A 23,603-nucleotide genomic window follows, 5' to 3' on the forward strand; every position below is an offset into this window, starting at 1 on the left:
TGCCAAAAGGCTCCTGCTCAGGAACTGACCTGTGCTGCTGTTCATGACCTCCGTGCCAGGAAGTCTGTGGCTATAATACACCCCTGGGCTATAGAGCTAAGCATGACAACACTACAGCTCCAGTCAGAGATTAACAGGATTCAAGAATTCAAGTTCTTTACAGCACACAGCATTTGCCTTCCGAGTCACCCTGCAACCTGTAACTTCTGAACTGAATTTAAAAATCTAAATTAAAAAAAAAAAAGTCAGAGCTTTAATGTGGGCACACAGAATACCCAAGTTAAATTATTTCATTCAATTATTTCATTCATACCAAGTTTTTAAACGCAACATGTTCTCCCACCCAGATGTCTTCCACACACTTGTAAATTACACTTGAAACCTCAGCCAGCACATGGGTATAAGAAAGATCTTCCCTCATCTCCTTCCCCAGCTTCTCCTGAGCCTGCCCATCCTGCACTGCAGCAGGAACCCCTGTTGGGGTGTCCCACAGGGAACCTCAGGATCTGCTGTGACCCAGCCTGCTCACAGGAACAGGAACACTCTTGCCTGGCTAAATTTGAGACAAAAGAGTAAAGTAGAACATGTACAGTGAGCCACGAGCAGTGGAAAGTTACCAGGAGAAGAGTAAGAATGTAAATGGGGCTGAGAGGCCAGCAAGCAGAGGGGGCTGAATTAAGACCTGGACAAATGCAGTTGGAGACCTCATGGTCATGGCTTCTCCTTAGAAGCTGTCCCCAGGCTCCATCACCTGTCTGCTGCCTTAATCAAAGCAGAAAGAGAAGCTCCCTGTACTCTTGACAGCATCTCATTACTTAAATATAAACTCAGTTTTACTCATGTGGGAAATAACAATGCAAAATTAAAGATCCTGGCAACACTCCTGATGAACTCTGCACGGAACTTGGGGAGGTGCACAGATTTCCACATGGAAGTGTTTGGCATCTGAAGCCAGTTTACATATCCATGGTCAAGGAACAGTGCTTCAATTGCAACTGGCAGTTGCATATCTGTGGCCAAGTTCTTTTAACAAACAAAATTGTAGTTTGCCAATCTGAGATTTATTTTTTGTTCCTGTCATGACTCAGTGCCTGTATATCAAACAGCTGTGTGCTTTGTCTCACAATACACAGGTGTATGCCATAAAAGAGGGAAACAACAACGTCTGCTTCACTGAATGCCAGGTACTTGGTCAGCTGCACTTCTGATCTTAAGGACTTGTACAAGCAGATTTCCAGGAGATGTTTTGGTAATCAGGACATCCTCAGAGAGATCAACTGGAACCACATTATGCCAAGCACTTCTGGTGGAGAGTGACATCATCTGACATATCCAAACTTTGTACAAGTGGTATTTGAGAGCTGAACTCAAAGCAACCTAAGCAAGGCTATAAATCACTTGGCATGCCTACAAAAATGCTCACTTGAAAAAGGACAGCACCATGCATGCAGGAGCAAAGGAAAAAATGCACTGATTGATATCACTAAAAACAATTGGTTCAGTTTGCACCTATTTTTTAATCCTTACTTTTACCAGAGATCATTCATCTCTCACACATTTCAAAGCATCACTCACTGTCATACAAACTTCCAGAGAAATCAAGGAACTAATCAAAGCAGATTAAACAGTGTTGCTTAAAATTGTTCTACATTTTAAATTAAGCCACAGCTATAGTGTAGTTTTTCAAGATGTCTAAAACTGTGAAAAGAAACAACCACTCTAATATAATTCCTCTAATTTCACAAAGTTATTTTCTTGGCATGTGTGTGTCACCTCCCACTTTTCCCTCCACCCCTCCCTGGATAATCAACTTGCATTCTTTTGTTGGGGCTGTCATTAAAAAGATTTTTTTTAAAAGCTATTAGAACAGTTTTGATTCAGCCAAAGAGTTTCTGCCCAGTTTGTACAGAAAGTCATGTATGATTAAACAGTTTTATCAAAATTAGTGGCCACTTCATTCTGGCAGGCTGGCTCAAATGGGTGGGAGCCACAGAACCCTCTGGTTTTCTAATGTGTTTTTTCCTCTTGCCAAGATAGTGGACTATGACCCAGATTATAATGAGAATACATCCAGATCATATAATTTATTTCATCTCAGGTTTCTAGTGATATTTAATAGCCTCCCTCTGCCTTGCTCCCTCAAAGAATAAAACAAAGTTTTTCTTTATGGCAATTACCACCACAGCACAGCCAAGCCAAAGTACCAGAAGCAGCTTGACTGTTTCCAGACATAACTAAAATTGAATTCATGAAGGGAAAATCTAATGGAACAACAAAACCCTTCAACGAGCAAATCTGCAGTGTTTATGACTGCTGAAATATATTACTTCATTCCACACTTACTTAAGAAGACAGCTAATTGAAATAACTCCATAAGCCAGCTTTCAGCGGACTACTTGCAAGTGAAATTACTTATGAATGTATAATTGAAAACTAAATTACAGTTTGATTTTAAACTGTTTAGTTTTTCACTTACATGAGTGTTATATGAAGATTTCAATATTGTGTCTGAAAGCAGCAAAGTACTGATTATACTGCCTTTCTTAACATGTTTGTATATTTATGTAGGAGTGTGTCTGTGTACAAACTCACATCCTTCATCTATATATACCTCCATCCTCTTCCTGAAAATTCAGGAAAACTAAAAAACCACTCAAGTGAAATGCTATTCAATGGTCACAGGCTCACAGACTTATTGCATTTACAAGAGAGTCTAAATGGATGTAAAAAAGAACACCAAGGTCTGTTGTCCTCTTTCAGACTTTTTACTTTCTTATTCAACACTGTGAACTTCGTATTCCCATACAGCTCTGATTTTCCTTCTGGAGAAAATTTCAAAAAAGCACTATCACCAGCAAAGCTGCAGGTTAAAGAGATGAAACAGATGTCCTCTTGTGGTACTTCAGAGAAATCCTTTAGTCCATGCCCCTAGAATATATGAAAGGGACATATTTCTACTTGAGCAGTTGATGCCCATGGAGAATAAAAACACTGAAAATGTTATTTCAGGTTCTGCTGTGGATTCTCAGAATTCAGCCTAAGCAGCAGTCTCCTACAGAACAGTTTATTTATATGTATATACTGAGATGCTCTGAGTTGCAGAAGGAAGTTAAAATGCCTTCCTGTGTGTACCTCAGAGTCAAACTGTAGCTGGTGGAACAGAGCAAGCACATCTTTGACTCCACACAACCTAATCTATTTGTAAGCCAATATGAAGAGAAGAAATGAAAAAAAAAACTTTACAAGAAACACACCTGTGCAATCTCCAGAATAAGCAGTAAAGAAATAATAAACTGGGCTTTGACTCAGAAAACAAATAGATTTCTAAACAATAAGGGGTTTAATTGGAGGAAACATTTCATTTCCTCAACAAAGGAAGGAATTCATGGGAGATGCCTAAGCAAGACCTCAGCAGCTGAATCAGAAAGGGCTTCATTATCTGCATTTCACATCTTGTTAGACTTGTATTTTACATATTTAAGCCCTGCACCTGCAACAATCTTACAATCAGTGCAGTGATTAGTCCAGCTGTATTTATATTTCATGTAAAGTTCATTTTACTTCTCATTCTTTCTTTACATTCCAGCCTTGACAGTAAATTTACTTTGAGGGATGTGACTGGGATTGGATTTGAGGCCTTCTGTTAAAATTAAACTACTAAAAAACCACATTCAGAGAAAGCTGAATTTGGAAATGAGATATGCTAACTGTCCTTGGGAATCCTCCCCCTACAAGGATGATGATGAAGAAATGGGCACATCTATGAAGAAGGATGGGGTGCAGGAGATAGAAGAAATCAGAATCTAAGAAATGCTAAAATCTACATCTACATTTTCACATTTTTAAATCCCGAGCAGAAAAAAATTCATGTTGGAACTCTTGGTCACTATTCTACTACACAGGAAAAGGAATTTTTAATTACATAGCTGTGGTCTTTACTAAGGTACCCAATTGGTACCAGAAAAAAAAACAACAACAACCAAAAAAAACCCCACAAACCAAAAAAAAAAAAGAAAAGCAAAAAAAAAAAACCCAAAATTTTTTCTAATAGCAACCACTTGCTATCTCCTCCAAGACCAAGAGAGATGTGTGAATGCAATTTAATTCCCTGCAGGTTCACTTGAGACTCCTGATTATCTCATTTTTTTGGTAATTCTCTTATTTCTCTCCTTGCTGAAAAGGGCGAGGCATTGGCCAAAAAACTACATGGTATTTTTGCATATTTGTACTGAAAACATATGATTAAATCTTTCAGTACATCATTCGTCATCCTCATAAGTCAATAGCGTCAACAACAAGGATTTGACAAGGTTTCTGCCTTCAGCTGTATGCCCTGCTTAAATTAATCATCCCTGCTAATTTTCATACAAAAATTAACATTGCAATAATTTTAACTGGCTAAAGTTGTTCATGAAGAAAGAGTAAATATCAGGAACTGGAAGGGCTAATTGATCTCTTCAAATGTCCCTGAAAGCAAATACTTGAGACCAACCTTCAACTGAATAAAAAGAACAAACTCTTTCAACATCAGACTTGCATGCAGCTATTTTTCCACTTTATTTCCTGTTCTTCTCTTGCCTTCACAATTCATCTGTTCTATAATTTGTCTCAGAATTACTGTCTACAACTGTTGGTGATATCAAAAATGAAAAATAGCAAAATAACAAATTTCTGGCACACCACACTCTTCCTTTTCCCCTGCAGAGGAGAGAACACGCTTAATATCAATATAAGCTAATTTCAGACTAAATAAAAAGCAGCACAACACCCAATTCTTTATCCACCTAAAGCAGAGTCTGTCATGACAGCAAAGTGATAAACCTGGGAATCAAATTTGTCATTTTACAACTTCAGTTCCAGAGCTGATTGGAGAAGACAGATCAAAAACTTGAAGAGAACTTCTATTTAAAGAAAACTGAGTAAGCCACCACCAAAATCCATAAAAAATGCCTGTCCAGATATCAGTGCACTGGAAAATCAAGTGAATGCCTTTTTAATCATTATCATTATTAAAAACTTGTTGTATATGAAAAGTGGAAATTGTTAGATCCTTTGGAGCATTGCCTTCTGGCATAAGCACCTGTGATGAGCACATCAGGGCTGTTTGAGTCCCCAGAGCTTACAGGTGTCCCTAAACAACAAAGCCCATCCAGAATTTCCACCCAGAACCCTCAGTTCTGCTACAGATTTCCTGTGTGACTTCAGAAGCCTCATCAAGACACAGGCTGAAGCACTTGGGAAATTTCTCTAAGTGTCTTTGGGGATCTAAAAATCCTCACCCAACTGTTTCAGTGGCTCCAGCTCCCAACCTTCATCCAGAGCAATTACATGTGGGAGGGTTGCTCCCAGAGAGAGCTGTGTGACCATCTGGATCTGTGCACACTCTTCTGTGTCAGGCAAGACATCAATCCATGGCACATGGCCCTGCTGGTAAAATCCTTCTGTCTTCACTCAGGCTCCTCATTCTTTAGGTCAATAAAACCAGAACTGAGTCTTGGTCATACAGAACAGCTGTAATGACTGCAAGGAAGGGAGTGTCCTTATTCTAACACAGCAACACAAGCAGCAAAAAAAGAAGAATACTGCTTGCAAGTCTAAACCAGATTTCACTCCAACACAGTCATCTGTCACAGCCACTTCACCCATTCATTTCCATATGAAAAGCTGCTGGTGAGGACAGATTATCCTGGAAAGCAAAGTCTCAGAACTTCTGAAGTCAAGCCAACGATACAGCACATACCTCAGCTGCCTCCCTCTCTCTGGCAGTTCTTCAAACACACAACCAGGCTTCTAAAAGTTCCACTTGGACAGTTTGCTCTGCCAGTGCTCCTCCAATGACTTCCATTCAAATATTTTTTTTAAAAAGGGATCAAGTGCCCTAAAGTGTCCCTAACCAACTACATTCATGGGGTATGAGTCAGCACTTAAACAGCTTGAAAATGCATTCCTTGAAAACATACACATTAGTACAAATATGTATTTCTCAAGTTGTAGGCCTTATGTGCCTACAGTGAGGTTTGTACCTAGTATTTTCTTTCTCCCCTATAATTCAGCATTAATTCGCATACAGAATTGTTCAAGGACATCTACTTCAGGCAAAGTCACTACACAGAAACAAAGATCTGTGGAGACTAAATTTATTTTTTGACAAAATTACTCTAAATGCAAGATTAAACATCAACCAAGAATACATCAAGCAAGATACTTTGGTATTGCCTCTTCTCAAAGGATACATCTGGATCTCATGACTAGTAGCATTACCTGAGTGCTCTTCAGAGACCTGCATTTCCTACTTTACTCTAAATAACTCCTTATCTTATTCAAAGCTGCTGAATCAAGAGGAAAAATCTACAGGTTCCTGCCCAGGGAGGTTTTCAATCAAGATCTACTTGAGGAAATTCACTCTGTTCTGCTACTGCAAAGCCTATCTGCTACTCTCCAAGGAATCTGTACAACAAAATCCCCATTAACTGCATATGTCAATGCTCACAGGTACTAAAATTCACTTAGCAGTTCTCCACTGCTAGTAGCTACAGTCTGCCTAAGCCAATCTGTAATTTTATTTTAAATGGTACTTCAGTAGGTGCAAAGTTCTCACCAATTGTGCATTTTGGTTCCCCAAAGTCCTTATGCTCACAACCCTCAGCATACACTTTGACGAGTTAAGTTTCCCATCTCTAAGAAGGCAAGGAAAACAAAATCCTGGGGTGATACAAACCACTTTCTAGCAGAAATGTGGTGTGACAACTGGTCCTGCCCTGCAGTGCACAGTCCATCTGTGGGCTGAGCAGGGAAATAAATGCCTGCCAGTAGCAGTGAGGGTGGCACTGCCCTGGCTTGGCACCTCCCCGCCAGCACTGCGGCCACGTGTGCTCTGCACAGCTCTGCTCCTGGTCTCATCCAGGCTCCACACGAGACCCACAGCCCAGGGACAGGTCCCTGAGCAGCCTTTCAGGTCAGCAAATCTCAGATGGTGAAATGGCTGCTTGGCCCAGCCTTGCAGAATGACGTGACAGCACGAGGCAGGCTGTGTGCCTGGCACAGCACGAGGGGGTTTGGGGGAGGAAGATGCCAGCTGCAATAAAATACCACTCAGGGCAGGGGAAGCCAAACTTGTTGAGCCCATGTTTCTGCTACCTGACCCAGGCAGACTGTCCCATCAGCTGTGTTTGGCTGTCACAAGCACAGCCCAGGGTGGAGGCACCATCCTTGGTGGGGAGCAACACTTAGGAGGGCAAAGAAAGAGAGCCAGACTGAGGGCAGAGCTCCCAGGCAGGCTTTGGTACCCCCTACGCCTCTGGTTTAAGTGAACAAACTCTGCATGAGAGGACAATCTACAGCATTGCTATTTCTATGTCTGTGAGCCCTAGGACTCTGCAAAGGGGAATTTTATACCACACACTCCTGGCCCAGCTGGTAGGAGACCAGTTAAACACTGCAAGAAAAGAGATGTAAAACCCTGATGATGCATGAAATCATGTCAGAGGAAAACATATCTGCAGTTTCAAAGGCTTGCATTTGGGGGCAGGGAAGATGGTTGTTTGGATAGATCATCAAAATTAAAGAAAATTTTCAAAAATAACCCAGAAGTTTTAGACACAAGATACCCGTGGAAATCAAAAAAGGTTTTGGGGAGGAAGTTTTGTGAGCTTGGGGAGTAGAGAATTTTGTTTGTCTGGTTTTCTTGTTGTTTGGTTGGGGTTTTTTAATTTTATGTCTTAGTTGTGTTTTCTGAACACAGAACTACAAGGCTTTCTATAATATATAAACAACTTAAAACCTACTTATCATTGATTTTTTAAAATTATCTTATCAATAATTAGAAAACCTTGGTTTCTAGATTATGTGTTAAACAATTACACTAGTACTCCTCAAGGTATTTCCAACATTTAAATGTAAACAAACTATAATAAAGACTAACTTAAAGGAATACTCAATTAGTTCTCGATTTCCAAGCACTTCCATTTAGTGGCTGGGAGTGGATAAGATAACTGACCAGTCAGAGAAATCTAGATTGCCTCCACTGCTCATCTCTGGGCTCTGCCCAGCTCAGCAGAAGGCTCTGCCTGCTCTGGTGTGACCCCAGGGATGCTCCTGCCAAGGGAGCAGCACCACTGGCTGCACAGAGCAGCTCTTTGTGCAGCACAGCTCCAGGACAGTTGCACTGGCACCACGAACAGGCTGCAGCAGGCAGATGAGGACAAGTGGTCCAGGCAAAGAAAACATTTCTTGGCTGAGTGCTGTACCTAAGCTACATTTCCTCCACTGGCACCCACAAGCTGCAATGATATTGTCAGCCTAATGTTTGTGCTGAATTGAAAGGGACAGTCCTGTCACATCCCAGTCCTTGGACAGTCTGCCTCCCCTGCCTCATGCCAGCTCTCACATTCACCAGGCCAGAGATTAAGCAGCCAAAATAAGCCAAGCCAAAACACAGAATTAAATCCCTACTCATTTTCAAAACCTCACTCTTATGTCACACAAGCTCTTGTCTCAACACAATAGGAGGAATGGGAACAAACATCCAAGGGCACACATGAGAGAGTTATTTTCACCACTCTACAGACTTATCAGAACTGCCACCATCCTCATGATCTGACTCATGTTTCATGCTTTCACTGCAGGCACACATGAGAGGGGAAGGTGGGTCTATTTTCTCCCCTCCACGACAGAACAGCTGGTGAAACAAATCTTTCCCTTCAAACCTGAAACATTCGACACTAAACACCAGCTCAGTCAGATGGCAGCTCCTCACAATTCCATCAATAAGTATCATTAACCAGCCCTCTCCAAAATGTACTCATGTAACTGAAGTATTAAGAGCTAAAAAATACAGGACCTAATTTATCTGGGCACTTAAGCATGGGCCAAAGCTTACGTCTATTTCTCTGAACACAGAAGATAAGATACAGTAAAAAAAGGAAAGGCTTCAAGGTTATTTTATGCAGACAACAAATCCCAAGTAAGGTACAGTCATTGTCAGATGCAGCTGATCAACCAATGACATTCTTTTTCTTCTTGTATTCACATTTTCACAACTGACTCCTTCAGGAATTATACATACCCTTCCTCATAAGCCCAACATTTGCAGTGGCTGACCCCCAACAAAAGAAAGTTTCCTACAGTAAGCTGAGCAAAGTTAAACATTGGAAACTCTCGCCTTATAAATGTTAGTTACAGGAATTTAGGTCTACTGAAACAGACTATTATGTAATTCTCCTAATCCTGCAGTGTCTTAAAATATCTTGCTGTACTATCACATCAAGTGCAGGCACACAATGGGTATCAGATGTTTGTCCTGTGAATAAAATAGGAATAGAAAAACATTGTTTTATTATCAACTTAAATGTTTTATAATGTCTCTTCTCTTGAGACAAGCTGTTATTTTTTTCTGCACTGTAGATAAAGAAATGGATTTGTGATTTGTTTGAATTTTCTTTTTGTTTTGAAAGATGATAAACTAGAAAATGTATGCATTTCCAGAGAACTATATTTTCTATTTATATGACATACATGTCTACACAGGCATGCTTGAGTAATTACAGGGTTCAGGTGAGGACTACTGAAGAAATACACAATAAGTTTTGGTCATCAAGTTTTTAATTACCACAGGTTCTCCTGCAGCTTAGGAAGTTTTGCATTTAAACAAAAAGAAAATTCATGATCCTTATCAAATGTAACCATATAGGAAGGCTGCTTGCAAATCATTGTTCTTTTCAAAGGAGCAAGCAAGCTTTGCTGGGCTTAGTTGAAGATGCATCCCATCACAATTCCTTGCATTGCTCTAACACCTCATTAAGATTACATTGTACCTCTTTTTAAGAATTCTAACCGAGTTCATAAATGCACAATATGCATATAGAAGAGCACTTCAAACAACAAAAGCTGCTTTATGCATGGAGTAACTACAGGGTTTAATTAGGATGACAACAGGGTTGGGCTTTTTTAGTCAGATATTTCTTGGACTCTTTTATCCTTTAGTCAGTGCTGGTGATTCCTGCACCTTCAGAGAGGTTTCATATCAGAGTGATCTTGGCAGTGGCCAAGGAGCTCCTGACTCACAGTGGGGAACTCAGAATATTAATGAATCCTGAATGGAGCAGCAATGGCAGTGTCAGAGAGAGAGGGGAGCAGGCTGCAAGGGCAGGGTCTCACTCTGAGCAGTGGTCAGGCTGCTCATGAGCAGCACAGACCTGTACACACATGCTGGAGCATCTGTGGCTGCACAGCTCAGCCTCCTTCTGCACTGCAGGGCTCTGACTGGCTTCTGCCACTTGGCAACTATGAAGCTTCTTCACTGGAAAACCTCAGCAGAGGTGAGAGAAGAAGAAATATAGCCTTGCTTCTATATTCATACCCTATATGATTAGGAAGAAAGTTTAGTCTGCTCTTACTTTGAGCAGCAGTCAGGGGTCACTCTCTGGAGTCACTGTGGCACACAGATGTCACCAGAGATGCCACAGGCTCTTCTAGATCATTCTGGGGTCAGAGTGTTCCACACACCTCTAAGAGGTTGAATCCTACAGCAAAGATCTATTTTAGCTTCTACAAAAGCAATTGGGAAAATCTGACTATTATGATTTTCAGTATTCTTGTGGTTTTATGTTTTGAAGAGATGTTATAATAGTTATCCCCCACAAAGTTCAGGAGCAAAACAAAACCAGGTCCTTCAAAGTGAGGCTTGCTGCATCAGGCAAACCCAAATGCTCCACCACCCACAAAAGACATAGCCATGAGATTTTACAGCCAGTGACTGATTCAATTCTTTCATTTTAGTCCCTGTGTTAAAATTTCACCTATTTAGAATTTATTTTACTTGTTTTTAGATTAATAGAATTGTTAGTCATGTATGTATTTCCTTACCAACAGGACAAAGGTCATTTACTCTTATCTACTTCTGTCTCAGTCTGAAAACTCAACACACATTTATCACTGTAGATTACTGATTAAATTTCCATTGAAACCACAATCCAAAGAAATTTATATCTATTTTTTTTTCCTTTGGAGCACAAATGTTGTGATTTAAGTTTTTATACATGTTAAAACACCTCAAAAATTAATCAGTGAAGTTTCACATTAATTTATGAGAATGGAATGAGGAATGCTGTTAACAACAAATTCTATGTAGCAGCAGCATTAAGAACAAAATTCCAAGGCCTGTAGATTATGCCAAATTTAAGGGAGATAAAATAATGAATGACAACACAAGCAGCTTTAAACAACTTCAATCATTTAAGTGATTCCTCCAACAGATGGCAAAAACACTTCTGAGCACACGTTTGCAAAATAATTGGTCTGGAAGCAGGCAAGTAAGAAAAGTATACTAAATAGCACAATTATTCAGCACAGTGATTAGAAAAAGGATTTGGAGGCTTAGTGAGGAAAAGAAATGACTGAAGCTACTGGCACAAAGGAAAGCAGTAAGACAAAAGCATTCATTAGTAGCATCAGACAGCAGGCAGGTTATCCTACCAGCACACAGAACACAAGGTGCTCTCCAGCTGGCACCTACCACAACAAACAAAACAGATGTTTATGTAACTGGAGTCACTTTTTCTGTCTTCTTTCTTTCCTGAAATAAACAATCTTTTTGACTCCCACCAGAGAGCTCACCAGCACGCAATTTTTTGGTGAGCATATAAGACATGAACCCTTTGTCCTTTGGTCAGCTTGCAGTCACACAAGTGCCAGGGCTACCACAAAGCAGATGCCGTTGCAAGGTCCAAAAAAGAGTGATCAAGGCTGAGGAGAAGGGTTAACATCACTCAACAACTTTGCATTGCTTTTGTACAACACTGGTTTCATTTTCACGGCACTTCTTAACAGGATAATTCTATTAAAAGTAGTATTTCCCATTATATAGCCCAGCACTTTTCCCTCCTGAATGTGATTTAAAGCTACAACACAAAATGAGCATCGATATAGATACACAGTATTACAAAATGACAATTTGAATTACTCATCTGAAAGACTTCTCAGCCCAAGTGCCACAGCAGCTGGGTAATGCAGCCAAGGAAAATAAGGCAGGCAGCCAGCACTCATCTTTTCTGGCAGAGAAGAAAACCTCATGTAAATCTGTCTGACAGATAATGGCTGGAAAAGCCAAAGGAAAGTTTTTATAATAATACATAATATTTCCATATTTTCTTGGAAATGTTGATCTTATGGCTTCACCACGACAGCAATTACCTGCTGACACAGAGCACAGTTTTTTAAATTTTTCTTACAGACAAGAGGTGCTTTAAATTTTATATCCTGAAGACCATAAAATTATTCATTATATAAAATTAATAGTAAAAAGAAATTTCATTTTGAAAGTACATTCCATACTTCAGCAAAAATAATTTGGATTCTTTAGCAATGTAACATTTCAAAACCTACATTTCTGGCTACTTCTTGAAAGCACTTGGATTATGGGCTTCTTGCAGAACCTTTACACTATTTATGCATAAATTGGGTCCCAGAAGAATGTACTTGCTTGATATATATCTGTGCTACAATTCCCATTCAAACATTTGGAAAGCTAAATAAGGAAGACAAACTAATGGCACCTCTTGGGTTTCCAGGTTTGATTCCAACTGTGGCATCCTTCAGGGAGCTCTTAAAAAGTAACAGAAACCTCACGGCAGCCTACAGCAAAATTTGGCACACACAGCTTAGGGAATAGAAGTCTCCAAGAAAAATGCTTGGGTTTTTTGCCCACACTGTTATGAGATACCTTCAAGTAAAAGATAAATCCTATTGACAAGTAGTGTTTGTTCAAAGCAGTTTTCCTCAAAGCTGTTGCAATCTGTTAGCAACTCTTCTGAACAAGGTGGTGCATAATTGCAATTTCAGCCATGTAGTGAAGTACAGCAGTACAAATACCTGTTGCACATGCAGAGGCGTAGGCTGGGATCCTCTTCTCCTTCCCCCCAACACCCCACCAAGTATTTCACCCTCAGCATATATACACACAGTTCTTAGATAACTATAAATAAGTTTGCAAGTAATATTTTCACTAATTACCACAGACTTAACAAAACAGCAGGAGGAAAAAAGGTAAAAAATTACCAGACAGTTTCTTTCAGCTCCTGCTTAGCATCAAAATAGTCCTAGAAGGTTTTCATTCAATAATTGCAATAAGAAATGAAAAAAAAAACCCAGAAATTATTAAAGAACTCATTTTAAAAGCAGCTGTGCAATAATGCTCTAAGTTCTACTCTCTCATGTATAATTTTTTAAAGGAAAAACAGAAAAACAGTTGCAAAACTGAAAGAAAAGAAGCTGATGCCTTTTTCCCTAGTCCTAGAATTATGAGCCAGACCAGTTAAGGGCTAAAACTGTTCTTACCTCTCTATTTAATAAGGATTAAACCTGATATACTGCATATAAAATTGTATAGACCTTGAAAAATAGCATGTCTGACAGAGAGTCCCCAGTGAGAAGCTTAAATGCATGGAGTGCTATCTCCCCCTTCTAAAGTCTTACCCCCAGATGGAGCTAAAGCAACAAAAGCTTAACCAGAGACTCCTCCTATCACTTTTAAATTGCAAGAAATAACAAGAACATCCTTAGGAATATATCAAGACAGAATTAAGAGTGATCCAGAGTACTGTTAGTTTATCAACTACTGTTTGGTCCATAGGAAAGAAATTAAATATTACTCTTTTCAATTAAACAAATAGTCACTGATGTGGCAAAGTAGGAAGGTGCCTGCTTGGTTTGTTTGGTTTGAATGTAATTGATCTCTAAAGTACCTGTACTCGTGGACTCTCCTGAGTCCTTTGTAGTTTTTCGTACAAGCTTTCATCTCTGACAGCCTATTCTTTCATAAATGGCAACTCTGCATAATAAAACTGTGCTTTTTCAATTAAAAATTTCAATGAGCATTTAATAGAAAGAAAAGTCACTTTAATTACAGAACTGAAGTTCCAAGAGACTATCTCTATTACACAAAATTATGGTAACTAATGCTTATTGCTAAGTATTATTATTTATAACATAAGTCAACTAACACATTTTTTGGCAACTATACTGCAGTTTAAGCACTCAATAATATTGTGGATAAGAGCAAAGCACTGAAAGATCAAAGTGAATGCTGAAATTGAATGTATTTTTATTAAATTGCAGCCCTTAACCTTAGTATATATTCTATCATTCTTTCTGTTATGAACTATTTAAAACATCAGCTGCAGTTGTCTTTCAAGCATGAGCTTCAGCAAAACGGAAGTTCTCTTTCAACATATTCAAAACCAACAGCAGGAAAAAATGTATTTATAAATAAAATGCAGAGAGGTTCAGCACTCAGTGCTGCAATTTCTAGTTAATATAATGTTCATCAACTCTGCTATAAAATTCAGTGATCAGAAGAAGGTTTTTGTGTTCCACCTCCAAGGTACACGTGCCTGTTGTTCACTCTGCTGCAGCACAGTCTAATTACTTAGAAGCTTCTGGATTTGGATGTACTGAGGCCTTTTTCAAAGCTGAGCAGTTATTCCTCAATAATTAAGAGGCAGGGATTGATCTCTCTCTATTCCACTTCTTATCTGAAGAAACTTGCTGATGTGGTTTCTCTGCATTTTGCTTCTTATCATTGATTAACTTTTGAAGTCCAAAATTTTAAAACTACCCATAATGAAATCTGAGGAAGCTTGCCTTATGTTTTTCCCCTTTTAACTTTTCCCATATGTTTCTTTTCTCCCAGAAAAGGAATCCTACCATTTCCAGCACTCCATTTAAATGCACTGGGAGATGACAGAGGAGGGAGTCTATAGGGACTCATCCCTATCAGAACAACTTACTACATCAGAGTGCTTTGAAGCAGGATAGAAAGATATTTTCAAAACTTAATTTCCTCTATTTTACAACAAATTGTCTACCACAATACAGCTGGCAGTCCTTTGTAGGAAATGTTACAGGACAAAATGTTTGACCTTCACTTATAACGCTTCATTATGTTATCGAATTTAACATTTATAACTTAGAGAAATAAGAGCCAAATTTAGCATACAAAACTACACAGTGCCGATATCCTACAAGGATAATAATCCCTAAACTCCTGGATGCTCCTGTTTCCAACTGATTTTTGTGTATTGTCACTTGTGACCTTGGGAGGGGGTGGAATCAAGATGTTGACACTTGTCAAACTTCAGCTTAACTGACCCATTTCAATATTACTGGGGAAGGAGATGCCTTACAGGGGAAATACATCAATAATCTATGCAGGCATATGGCCACAAAGCCTCCTGGAAAAAATTGAGTCAGAGAACTAAACCAGAGCTGTTTGCTACTCAGTGAGTTCCATTTAGAATTAAAAAGCTCAGAGTTAAACTCCCCAATGCCAGAAAACACTTTCAGGCTCCTCCTTTTAATCAGCTTCTTGAAGCAGAAATAAAACCTCAGAAAAAATTACCACTTGTCATTGTTTTCTCCTTCCTGTGTGTGCTCCCTCTTCACGAGAAACCTTTGATTAAAGTTTCAGTGCTACTTCCACTCTGCCACCAAATGCATTCTGTGCACCTTTTCTCTGGCAACACAACTCACAATCAAAGGTCAAACCAGACTGACAACTGCAATGAAAATTTGGCATCAGTTCTAATTTAGTTATACTTATAAGTGAAAATGCATGGAAATAATCAGTGCTTACCTGCACTACTCCACTAATATATGGTTTATATGGTTAAGTGTATCAATCAATATATAGGAAAAAGTTAAACTGCCATTAAAAAAACAAAATCAGTTTTTCTTCATAATTATAACATTAAAATCAACTACAAATCTTGGAAAAGGACTGGTTTTCAACAATTTGGTCTGTGTAAGCAACTCCTGGATTTCTCTGATTTATACTATCAAAGCAACACAGATGATTCATTCATAATAAAAATCTTGAGAAAAGTGAGTGATTTTGCCTGGATAGTTCAAATAGCAAAAGTCAAAAATCAGTATTTAAAAGTTGCTAAATATGATTTTGAGTTAACATTTGACATTTGGGATATATTTTAGCCGTGAATAAATGGTGACATTCTGATGAGTACGGCCATGAAATGTTCCTTCCTCCCCAAAATATAGACTTTCAAATGTTTAAAATGAAAAATTAACCTGATTTGAACAAAAAAAAAAAATTTGTATAAAGCTTACCACTCTTCACTGTGGACTCTCATTGACCTTAGATTTGCCACAATCATCTTCAGAGAATAAATATAATTGGATGTTCTCCTGCCTCACAGACCTAGAATACACCAGACACAACTGTGCAGAAAAGCTGCAGGGCTTTGTTCAAGAGGTGACACCAGCTCATCTCAAGGGCATTGTACCTAGCTGTAAAAACAAGTTTAAATAGCACTTTCACAGAAGAACTCAAACTTCATTACAAAATGTTCACCAGTGTGTTTGTTGATAGGATAATTATAAGAGGTTAAATACTGTCAACATGCAGAAATGAATGGAATATTTTCATATCATTAAGGAGAGGAAGACAAATAATCCATCACACCACACAGCAAATATGGCATTCAGAAAAAATATTAAACAAAATGTTTAATTAGGGAATAAACTACAAATGCTTGAATTACTTGTTTAGTTTGTGACCTTTCAAGCATCACTTGTTCATTACCACACTACTCTCCAAACTGAGACTAAGCAAACACCAACCGCTCCAAAACTTTTTAAACATTACATGTATTATTAAACATTAGAGAATTGCCAAAGCTAAATAGTTTTATTTGGAGAGCAGATTATAGCAATAAAAATTGCTACAATATTCAAGTTTGGGGAAGAGTTAGATGCATGAGTAGTTTAGCAAACTTGTTAAAGAAATTACTATATACATTCAGCCATTAGAATGCTGTACCCTACACAGAGCTCAAATAGCACGTTATTTCCTTTCATGTTTCCATCTCTCATGGTTTGACATTGGCCCAATACCAGGCACCCACAAAAGTCTCTCACATGCCCTCCCCTGCCACAGCTGGGCACAGGAGAGAAAAAAAATATTAATGAAGAGCTCACGAGTTAAGGACCAGGAGAATACACTCCAAAGGTAAAATGGGCTCAGCTTAGAGGTACAAAGCAAAGTTATTATTAACAGAATCAGAGGAGGAAAACAAGAAGTAGAAATAAGCCCTTAAAAAGAACTTTTCTTCCTCCAACAACACAGGGACAGGGCATGGGTGTTTTGGTCAGTTCATCACCCAATTTTCCTCTGCTGCTCCAGTAGAGCAGTCCTTCCCCTGCTGCACCATGGGGTCCCTCCAACTGAGACAGTTCTCCATGAACTCCTCCAGCATGGCTCCAATCTCATGGGCAGCACTCTTCCCAAAACTGCTGCAAGCTGAGTCCCTCCCAAAACTGCTGTGGTGTGGGTCACTCTTCCACACCACACTCACACCTTGGGGTGCAGCCCTCCAAGGACAGCCTAATCGTGAAACCAACAAAAGGTTCAAGTCAGTTCTTAAAAAGCTACTGACCACAATATTGGTACTCATTTAAACTAAGACAAACAGAACACAGATTGGGATCAGGCTCTAGCACAGCACAGTCTTTGCAATAATACAGCTCTTTCCTACAGTGAGGTATCATTGCTATCATTCTGTCTTTCATTTCCTTCTCCTGGTAACAAACCCCTGTAAGGAAACCTGGCTGCACTTCATTTTGCAGCATTTAGTATTTAGACAGTCTGGTTCCCTTTATTCTAAGCAGGTGATTGATTTGCTTCTACGCACTCTGTTACTCAACAGCCACACCTATGCTGAGATCCTCTAATATGCTCATGAATTAGTCATTATTCACACACCTTCCTTCAAGAACAAAAGGTAACTGCCAGCACAGGAGGGTTAGATCCACACTGAACAAGCCACTAAGCACACTTCCTAAGAATTGCAAATCATCCTATAGCAGTTGAGGATCAAATAAAATGTAACAGTTTTATTTATAAAATTTGATTACACCAGTACCATGGGTTTTATATGCTATTCCCCACTCTTGAATCTATTGAAAAATATTCCTTAGGCTCAAATACAAGCTTCAAATCATACAGCCATAAAGACAGGCAATATTTGTAATACAAGATAAAACCAAATTGCCTTTAAAATTCCCACAGTATTTTCCACAGAAATGAAACTGTTAGCTCTAATGTACTGGCCAAGATCCAGTCTGGGTAATTATGTTCTCTTACCTGAATTTCCCTTACAGTTATTCAATTTCACCACCTGTCCTAAAACACTGTGAACACTTAAGTGAATTTTGTTCCTGGTGCTAGAAAACTGACATAAAGCTTTCTGTTTCAGCCAAGTTTCATAGGAAGGAAAAGCTCCCTCTATACATGCATACATACACATATATACATATGTATGAGGGTGTGTACATATATAAATGTGCATGTTTTGCTGACCTCAAAGCAGCAATCTACAATTTTTCTGAGATTCCACAGGCTTTCTTAAAATATTTATCTGTCACTCTGCCAAAAGAAAGAGAAAAGACTTTATGTCAGATCCATCAGCCAGATTGATACCATGATTTCCTGCCTCTAAAGACAACCTCAGGCCTCCAAGGCCATCAGATATGTTCCAGTGTCCAGCAGTCTGTTTTAGAAAAAGGAGTCTGAAATTGGGAGATTCCCAGTTTTTGCAGAAGTGGAAGACTAGAGCTTGGAGAAACAATTTCAATAAAGTTGAAATGTCATTGTAGGCAAATTGTATTCACTAAAAGTCTGGGAAATGTTTGCCATTCAAAATGACTCTGTCTACAAAGCATGGCTGGGGCTTGTGAGGCTGCCAGGGCAGCTGCCTTCTGTACTTGCTGGTCACCAAGGTATTTGGAAGAAGTTGGGTTTCCTCCCCTCATCCCCCCACTCCTTGCCATGTGTACACTCACCTAAACAGACACTGATTCAACCCTGCTGATCAGATAGCCCAGTTTTTTACAAATTCTCATTACTAGTCAACACAATCAGGATTTGGTCTCATTAGGCTTCTGCATTTCATCCCAAAGCTGTCTGCTGATTAATTGTGTATGTCAAACAAGGTGAGGTTTCTAAGGAAACACTGTAATTTCTATTAAATCAGTCGATGCAATTAAAAATAGTCATGCTTCTGAGAATACAAACCCAAGTTCATTCATTTCAAGTACGTATTGTACTGTTCTGTATCCTATCTTAACCTGGAATCTCAAAGGAAAAAGTGGTGTAAAGAGTGGGGTCAATTTTTCTATTACACTAGGGCTGTCATCCAAATTGCTCATTCAAAAATACTGTCACATCCCTCGCAGGTATCCTTATTGCCTCTGGGTATTCCAGGCTTTTGAGATGGCCTTGCCTCTCTGGAACACAAGTAGGGGCACCCAAGAGCCAAGCTGAATGTTACAGCCTGCATCTAGGGGACAAAATATGGGAGGATTACTCTGGCCATACCTAGCTGGAGAGGCATTATTAAATTAGTGGAGAAAATTCAGATTAATTTGTAGAGAAAAACAGACTAGAAATCTGATGGTGGAGAGTTAATGAACAGTTTCAGGGCTAAACAGAATCCTGTGACTAGAAACTTATAGATGAAAATCAGCACTGAATGATACTGCTCCCCCATCTGAAGTTACATGTGTATACTTTATTTCAAACTTTACAACTTTAAAGTCCAATCAAATAACAACGAAAAAGATTCAGCATTCCAAGAGCTTTACATTTTGTCAAGTTATTCTTAAACAATCTGATATCCATTATGTACATAAGCAGTACACATTGTAACCTAAACAATATCTAGTCCATGAATATGCATATATGGCACATACACATTTTATCTTTGAGCTTTCAAGCCATTCCCTAAAATTTCTTTAAGAACTGAATTAAACTTTCATAAAGCCCAACTTACTTTAGCAGTGCTACCAAAAAACCCCTAGAATTGTACAATCTCTAAGGCAGGCGTATTTGACAATAAATGGAAGCATTACAGAAAGATTAAAATAAAAAAAGTGAGAAAAACAAATAATATGGCCTGATCAGCTCCAAAGTTAATAATTGGAAATCCACTTAATTAGAGACAGAACTACACTACTCATTGAGTTATTCAGTCACTGATACACCTCTGACTTGCTTAACTCCAATGATGTCAGATTTCTGCTCACAATGAGGTGCAGTTTTTCCCAAAAATTGGAAGTCTTCAATCAAACCACCTGAAGTGAAGAAAACTCATCACAGACAGCTTTAAAATAATCTGTGCAAAGCCAATTTGTTACAAACAATTCTGCTTTGAAACTCAATAACTTGCACACTTTGCAAACATTTGCATATGGTTGGTAGGTCCCGATGGAGTGATGAAAAAGCACAAAACCAACAAGAAATCAAAAAAAGGACAAGTAATAAGGAATGGGCTGACCTAGAACTGAATGATGAATTCGCCTCTGAAGCATTTTAAGAGCCAACTATAACAACACTTTTAGGTTTCATTTTCCCCACCCCTCAAGGATTGTAATATTTCCTCATTAATAGTGCAGCTGAGGAACAGACTCAGCTCCCTTACTCCCAGACAGAACTGTATGTGACATGAGGAATCAATATGTGCACCAGAACCACTCTCTCCAAAGTAGTCACACCAGAAAGTAATGGTCTGAGCCAATGAATGCACTGCAACTCATACATAAATTTTCTAAATTAAGAAGCTGTAACTTCAATCTGCACAAATCACTGCAGAATACTAAGTTCATTACAAATATCTGCAGAGCTTCACTTTCCTCCTCTTCTTTAAAGATTTCCTACCTTAAAACCATTAAACTTTTACAGCCTGTTTTGACAAGGGCAGAAAGCAGAAGGGAATAGATCACTTGTGTGCAACTACATAAAACAGTGTCCTAGTGATCTATAAAGGCCAATTGTCTGAAACATGTCTCAGTACACGCGAGCCACTTTCCATCTTGAGACTGGCAAATGGCTCTTCCCTGTTTTGACATCCATAGAGCAGGTGTTTTAGTGGATTTTTATCCTCCCTCTTTTTTTTTTTAAACCTCCAGTATAAAGCAGAAATTTTATTTCAGCTGTGTTTGCATCATTAGCTTTCTGGCAATCATATAAGCCTAAATTATCCAGGCAAGCAGTTTCATTTATCGAGACCTCTTGCTGGAAAAGAGCAGCAATCAAATCAGTCAGCCCAAATTATCCTTGACATTAACAAAGGGCTCTAGGATCATTCTAAGAAATTACTTTCTCCTATTAAGGAGCTGATTATGTTGTAGATGCCTCTGCCGCATCACAGCACAAAATGTTGTTTAAAATAAAAATGTTTATAAGTGCATGTAATTTCCATTGCCACTGTTCATTATATTCAATGTTTTATCAAGGCATGCTAAATACACATTATATGTGTAAGGGTATGTGTGCACCGAGTGTATAAAAGCAGTACTGGCACAATAGCTTGTGCTCCCTTCAGCCAAGCAGCCCTGCAGAGATGGGAAAGCAGCAGCCAGGTCCCAGCCTGAGGGGCTCTCTGAGGGTGAAGCCAAGAAATCTCTACAGATTATTGCTCTGCATCACTGCAGCACTGAGGTCTTACCCTCTCAGAGGCCACAGGAGCTAGATTGAGTTTTCTGCCTTTCCCAGACAGTGTTGATTTCTCACTCATCTTTAGTGCCTTGTGCTCATCTTCTCTGAGATCTTTATCAGGCCAAATCTAACTTAGAATGTTTGAAAGGATAGAGAATTCAAATGAGAAAGAACGATATTGGAAGTTCTCCATGTTTGCCATTGATCAAGTGTGAAGAAGGAGGGAAAGAAAGAAGGCATCTTCACAGTCTCAGTAATCAGCAAAGTTTTATCTGAAAGTAAAAAAGCCTCCAGCCCTTAAATTTTGTGATCTAGGGCCCAAAGGACACTGCTGTTTCTGAGGTGGTAAGGTAACAGGTTCTGTATTCACAGCTCACTGATATGGCATACAAAACCAAAACAAAACATTATCGAAATTTTTGAAAGTTCTTCACAATTATTTTAACTGCAGAAAGAAAAAAATGCACAAAACGTTAGAGCTGTCAAATGGATAAGGGAAAAATTAGAAGGGAGGAAAATGTATTCAAGCTTCAAAAAGAATATTAAAAAATCCTACTGGGAGCAAAAATGTATTTCGAACTAGAAAAATAGCTTCTACTGAGCGCAATCCATAAAATACAGGATGTAGGAATTTTCCCTCCCAGGTAAAGACAATGAGCTAGAACAGCAGCTTTGTGGTTAAAGAGAAAGACATTTCTGGTTCAGGGCCCAGCTATGCCACAGGCACAACACCTTACCTAAAATTATGGGCTCGTAAAGCAAACTCACTTTTAGCAGACATCTAAATCTGGACTAAATAAAATATATAATGAACAGCTTAAAATGCACTACAATTGAGAATTCCTAATTGTTGATATTAAACTCAGAATTAGTAAATATGTAAGATTGCACGGTGATTGATGAAGTCACAATATTGAAGGCTGACATTGATTTTGGACCCTGCATTTGCTAGGCAAGTTTCCTACACACTCAATGGTATGAAATCAGTTATTACGTATTCTCCTCTCCAGTTGCATGCTATTAAATACATTTTCCTGCATAAAGACTCAAGCATATTGTGCCAACAGTTTTCAGATGTTGTTTGCTGTTCCTTTTCCCAAAATGTGTGTCCTACTTCTAGACAAGCAGACTAAATTCTAGCCAAATATGGCCTCATATAGAGTTAGAGAATCATGTGCAGACTGGTTTGACAGATTACACTGGTTTTTGGATCCCTCATTACCTCTCAAATCAACCTCCATAAATCAGTGTCTTGTAAATCTTGCCCTGGCACAGCTCACTTTCTAGTGCAGTATGTTCTATATCCACTCAAATCACTGTAAGGTCACAGCAAAATTCACCGGGACATGCATCTTACAAATAAAATCAGCCTTTGTCCCCAGAACTGAGTTTAGGTTAAAAAGCAGACCATGAGACCAGATGTGACTTACCTTACCTGGCTCAGCATCTTCTTCCTTTCAGCCACTGAGCTGGGTTCCCACAGGTGGAAAGCACATCAGGTATCAGAAATGGCAATTAACCCTCACCATGCTGATCCTTTGATTTGGAAATGACACTCAGGGAAGAGACAGGCTTTAAAGTTTGAGATCTGGCCAGCTATGTCCAAGACACAGAGGCATCACACATTTCAAAAAGCCAGAGTTGTTCAGTGATTGTCATTATAACGTCTGAAAAAAGATTGAAAAGCAGAAATAAAGAAAACCTCTCCTATAGGTACCACAGTAGGTTCATTTGTAGGGACACTGTAGCATTTACAGGTATGGTATTTTAATCAGTATAAACAGATTCATTTACTTCAATTTTCTTCTGAACTGACACAGTGGGTAAAAGCTGACAAATCCTCTTTCACCTTGGAAGCCTTTGGCCATTGTTCAACTAAGTTTATTTGGTGTACATGAGTCTCCAAAGAAAATTCCTAACGTACAACAGTCTAAAAAAACCCCATTAAGTCAAGCAGGCAACATTACTGGGTTATTTTGTCTGGTTTATAGGTTTTTTTCACTGCTACATCCCCACAAATCCCAAACTCACTAGCACTAAAAGAAAACAATATTCTGAAGAAAAGAAAAAAAAAGCTGGTGTCAAGAGACTATCATTT

At 38.9% G+C, this 23,603-nt stretch overlaps 1 protein-coding gene across 1 annotated transcript in view; it reads right to left on the reverse strand.

The window, feature by feature from the left end:
- The window catches only part of LOC135279841 (uncharacterized), a 418,268-nt gene that overhangs the window by 354,118 nt on the left and 40,547 nt on the right, over positions 1-23,603 (reverse strand). Inside the window, exon 6 of the mRNA XM_064387383.1 lies at positions 22,936-23,172. The gene's annotated coding sequence lies outside the window, so the exon portion shown is untranslated. The remainder of the gene's footprint in view (positions 1-22,935; positions 23,173-23,603) is intronic.

This window comes from Passer domesticus, chromosome 13 (assembly GCF_036417665.1).
Source record: "Passer domesticus isolate bPasDom1 chromosome 13, bPasDom1.hap1, whole genome shotgun sequence".
NCBI classification, from domain to species: Eukaryota; Metazoa; Chordata; class Aves; order Passeriformes; family Passeridae; genus Passer; species Passer domesticus.